A 5,898-nucleotide genomic window follows, 5' to 3' on the forward strand; every position below is an offset into this window, starting at 1 on the left:
AAACCCCCGAAAAAGTTATTTCGGGGGGTTGCGGGGAGAGCCATATTCACATTAAGAATAGCAAACTTCAGTGTTCAGATTCACGTTGAGACGTTCTTAAACACAATTTCTGAACATTCAGTAAAGCAATAAAATATGAACTTCTCATACATTGAATAACTTTTTCTTTCACGGATAATAACGTGCAATGAAGTTGACATGCAGCGAACAAAATTCTAAATTTCTTAAAAAAAATTAGAATTAATTTTTTTTATTAAAAATAAAATTTAAAAATTTTATTTTTAAAATAAAACAGAATAGAAAATATCTACTTGTGAAATTAGTATTGTCTTAGCGATAACGAATGGTGTCTGTGGGAGTGGAGTCGCTTATTTTTTGCAGAGTCTTATCATTTTCATTCTAGATGGCTTTCACTTTATATTAATTGTCGGTACACGTTTGCTCTAATTGTGTCTACACTGTATTTGGCAGAAGAATGAAGCTGCCTCTTTTGCAGTATACGATATCTATTATTATCCCCTTTGTTACACTTTGCTGAACCTGGAGGTAGTGCAACACCAGAATAACTCAAGAAAAAGGTTGAGGAAGCCACAAGCACTTCCCCGCCTTCTAAAAATGAATTAATATATTCCGGACCGAGTCCATGCGTATCACATATTAAACTGATAAGAAAAGATGCTATTCGCTGTTTCTATCAGCTTGATATCGCATACGGGCCACAAGAGATTAAACTGGTTGTTGAAATGTAGCGAAATGCTTTGCCCTTTCTCCACCTTTACTACAAGTCGCCAGGTATTGTATAACTTCAATCCTCTCGGGGGTATCCTCTCGAGGGTATTGATCTGTGTGCTACTTGTTTCATTTTTCTAGTTCGGGAAGAAAGCCTTCCAAAATCCTTCCGTACGATTGTCCTTAATTTAAAAATCCCTAATAAAAGTTTGCAGCATCCCAGACGACATTCGCACTGATATTTTTACCATCGGGCACTGTATTTAATGAAGCCTCATCATCACTTCCGTAGAAGTGATGATGAGGCCTCATTCAACATTCCGTAATAAACGGACTGCCTCTTCAACCTAATATCGTTTGCATCTGTTAATAGTTTTTATAGAAATCACATTTGTCTTTATCGCCAAAATCCAGTACATAAAATTCTGAAGAGATTTTTTTAATGTTTTGTCGAATTATACTTTTAGTTTTGCCAGACGCAAATAAAAAATTTTTTTCAGAATTTCGTCTGTCGAAACGACAAACGTCTTCGCTTACAAAAATTAAAATTTCGAAACTTTCCGGTAGGTGACTGAAAAATTCTTCGTTGCTCATTCCAGACATCGTTTTTTTCTTTTTCTTTGCAGTCCTACAGTATGCAACGATAGCCTTATATGAAGGACCATCAACCAGTGACTTGCCCAAACGACAGCTTTGGTGGCCCCTTTCTTTGTTACTCACACGATGCTCAAGCTGAGTTACATCATTAACTGTAAGCTAGAGAAACAATGATTTGATCACATGTTATTCTACTGGCGTGACCTCTGGTGAAAAAAAAATTATTAAAAAAATTATAAAAATAAAAAATTAATAAATTTTTACATCAAGCTAAATTCTATTTTTGGTGTACTATTGGTGTCCTATTTTTGGTATTACAATTCTTATTTTTGATTTACAATACTGGATTTTTTACAGTCCTGTGAAAGATTGCCCGAGGGAAGACGTGTGACAAGTGTATCTAGAAACGGAAGTGTGTTGTGTTTTTCAATTTCAATTGTGAACTGTATACGTTTGTTTAGGTGGCTAAGGAATGTGTCTAATGTCTGGCGGCCATAGGACCAGATCGCGAAAACATTGTGAACGTATCTAAGCCAGACTTTGGGTTTTAGAGGGGAGGAATCTAGGGCAAGTTGCTCAAAATTAAAAACTTACTCAACTCATCCAAAGACCCACTCCCTCCACTAGCTTACCCTGGAGTATACCGGATTTATTGTACCATATATAGGAGAAACAGGACGCACTATTCCTATTAGACAAAAAGAACATAAACGACACATTAAATATAATAATCATGGTGAAGCTGGTCTTTCTGATCATGCCCTGGATACCTTACATAGAAATGACTGGAAAACCACCAGCTGTCTACATCACACTAGAACATGGTATGAACGAAAATTCAAGGAAGCCTGTGAAATTATCAGCAACCACCCCAATCTGAACAACAATGATGGTTTAAAAATCCCAAACATATGGAAGGTATATATTCGACCTTCCTCACCAAGAACAACTATAAGCAGGACTGTAAAAAATCCAGTATTGTAAATCAAAAATATTATATAGTAAATCAAAAATATAATAAGAATTGTAATACTAAAAATAGGACACCAGTTGTTTCTGAAAGAAAACCATCTAAAAGAATGTTTATTCCTGTCATTGTAAAAATAGAATTTAGCTTGATGTAAAAATGTATTAATTTTTTATTTTATTAATTTTTTATTTTGATATTTTTTTAATAATTTTTTTTTCACCAGAGGTCACGCCAGTAGAATAACATGTGATCAAATCATTGTTTCTCTAGCTTACAGTTAATGATGTAACTCAGTTTGTTCTGTATACTTATGTACGCTCCAGATGATGATCTTGATGTGAAGATCGAAACGTGGGGATAATAAAAAAGTTCTTTTTTAAAATTTTAAATTCCATAAAATTTTTATAATGAGGGATAAGAGATTTGTTTTTGTTTGTGAGATTCCTCAAGAGTCCATAAATAGCGTGACCCGCAGGTGAGAAGAAAGCCAACTTATTCTCCCATAGTCGATCGCTGTGGGCTTTGAGGGCGTCTCTCACAGCTCCATTTAATCTGTTAAGAATTCTTTTTTCTTGAGGCGCGCGAGTATTGTGAAACCATTTCCTAACTTTATTTTTATCTCTGAGCAGGTTCATAATATCCTCCGGTAACTGATTTGTTGTTGAGCGAGTTGTGAAAGAGGTGACTGCCGTTATGGCTTCATTCATTTGCTACGATACTAAGAAACATCTGCATGACGACGAATCCCTAATAAGCGGGGGTGTTTATTACTAGTACGATCGCGGTGTATATACACACAACAACATAACAGTATCTAAAGATATTTATCTCAGGTTCTTATATTTATTTCCTAGATTTAACTTGCTACATTCCCAGACATTTTCAAGCCACCTGATAAACAATCTGTGCTTTGCTCCTATGTCTCTCTCTCTCTTTCTTTTTCTTCCCTGTGTGTGTTTGCGCGCGCGTAGTACTCAGAGTGTATCAAAAATAAAGGCCAAGAGGCCAACCAAAGTACGATTTATTAATTATTTTTCACGAGTTTTGTACCATGGAACCTAAATTAACGAAAGAAGAAAGAATAAAGATATTTATTTTCTTATGTATACCAAAGATGGTAGCACAAGTCGCTTGTGAGTTTTATTCCAAACATCCTGCAAGCCTCCAGTTGATCATAGAACCGCTGGTAAATTTTTTTTTCCCAAAGAAACAGAAAGTATTGATAATCGCCAGTGAAGTGGTTTATATGACACCTTACACTTATTGAGTGCATTTCGTATGCTTCGATCTGTGTGTGTATACAGATACACCGAGATAAGATTATCAAAATAATTTTTTTTTATCAACAGACGTTTTACTTCTTTTCTTACATGTAATTTGCTATGGTATTAAGAAACGTTTCCATAATACCTTATACATACTAGGTGAGAGTGTTTCCTACGCTACGATCTGCATATGCATATTCTCACGAGGATAAGGATATCAGAATACCTTTATCTACAGACCTTATAGTTCTTACGTGTAATACATTTCCTTGACACCTTACACTTATTAATTGAGTGTATTTCCTTTGCTATGATCTATTTATGTGTACAGACACACCAAGATAAGAATATCAAAATATTTGTATGTACTAAGCTTAGAAATCTTACATGTGCTTTAATTCTTAAGAATTCTTACATGTGAATGTGTTACGCTTCCGTGTTACGATCTCTCTCTCTCTCTCTCTCTCTCTCTCTCTGTGTGTGTGTGTGTGTGTGTGTGTGTGTGTGTATGTGTGTGTGTGTATGTGTGTGTGTGTGTGTGTGTGTGTGTGTGTGTGTGTGTGTGTGTGTGTGTGTGTGTGTGTGTGTGTGTGTGTGTGTGTGTGTGTGTGTGTGTGTGAAATATAGATGAAAATAGGATGATGACGAGGAAAAGGAGGCTTGGAAGTTGTGATTATTGTTAATGGATTGATAATTTGTGCTTGTGTAGAATTAGTGGAACTGGAGTGCTTTATGGATTCTATTATAATCCAACTGTAACATTAAAACATATACCACGTGCATGTAAGTAACATTATGGTTACGCATTGCCAAATTATTGAATTCCACAAAGTTTTTCAAGCTGCATATGTTGGAAAACATTTATAGTATTAGCACACCTTTGGTCTCGATTTCAGATTCCATCATCCAGCTTGTTACTCTTTCCACTGATTCTTAATAAACAGCCAGTTAGTTTGACTTGCTATTTTGATCTTACTAAAGATGTTGTTTTTAGCAATATCGTTAGTAAGATCAAGTAAAATAGAGAGGGTCTTTCATTAACAGTTTCTTTGATTTTTCCATTAACGCAATGAACCGAAATATTTAATAATCATATTTATTTAAAATTTCTTTCCTTTTACGTATTTTTAAATAAAGGAAAGTAATCCAGTGTCCAACAGAAACACTGTTCAATGCCAATAATACGGACATGACAGCAAGTTGTGATGACCACAGTATTCACAACAATATTTTTGTAAAAGTATTGCTTTTTATTAACATATTGTTTTTTATTGTTTTTTTATAATCATAAGGTCTGTTTCCCTGATATCTTCTTCATCGTGTATAAGAAAATGAAAGAGGATTCTTGTGCTTATATAGAGAGTATGGTGTAGAGGAAGAATGAGGCGCCAATTCAAAACGTTTCTCACAGAATTTTAAATGTTGAATTTGAATAAACCACGAAACCACCGCCATCTATTATCTTCCGCAGATCAGCTATGCTGAGGCTTCGAGGAAGAAAGCAGAAATGCCACCCAAACAGACAAGTAAATATTATTAAAGATTTAATAAAAAAGTGAGTCATCGTAAATTTCAATGAATCATTGTAAATATGTATGTGATGAAAGATGATAAATACACACTTAATATCATTATTTATGCAAATTAAATAAGATATTTACCTAACATTCTGTACAGAATGTAATAATAATACCTCGATTGTATAGTTACTTGACAATATTCTTTATTTGGGAAGAGGATAATAAACTTTGTCAAAAAATTATTATTATTGATAACATTGATAACACTGATCAACTACACCTTTACAAATATAGATGCACTAATACTGACCGAAGTTTCCATAAACGACAGAAACTTATACATACAACATCAATAATTACCAAACCTACACCTTATGTAGATCAATCGAAAGAGGGGGAGGCATCAGGACATTTATCAAAGACAACTACAGTGTGAACGATAAACAAAGTCATTTCGAACATGCGGAAATACTAAATTTGGAAATCACAAATAGCAAACATAGCATCAAATACAGAATAAACATATACAGATCCCCAGATAATAATCCACTCAGCTTTCTTCATGAGTTAGAAGCATGACAAAGCAGCACTGAACCCATGCAACACATCGGCTTATCCTAATAGGAGACATTAACATAAATACTCTTGACCATGCTTCTTCGACCACTAACACATATCTTGATGTACTAAGTCAGTGCAACATAAATCCTACCATAAACTCCCCGACAGGAGAAAAAATACTCAACAATTCACTAACACAATTATGCATTGACTATACCAACATTCAGGCTCCCATCAATACACATACATCATCAGT

General features: G+C 34.5%; 1 pseudogene; it reads right to left on the minus strand.

The window, feature by feature from the left end:
• Positions 1–524: 524 nt before the first annotated feature.
• LOC150105203 (U2 spliceosomal RNA) lies at positions 525–727 on the minus strand (annotated as a pseudogene).
• Between the last annotated feature and the right edge of the window lie 5,171 nt (positions 728–5,898).

This window comes from Typopeltis vanoorti, chromosome 7, assembly GCF_054136105.1.
Source record: "Typopeltis vanoorti isolate ZY-2024b chromosome 7, IOZ_Tvanoo_1.0, whole genome shotgun sequence".
NCBI lineage: Eukaryota > Metazoa > Arthropoda > Arachnida > Uropygi > Thelyphonidae > Typopeltis > Typopeltis vanoorti.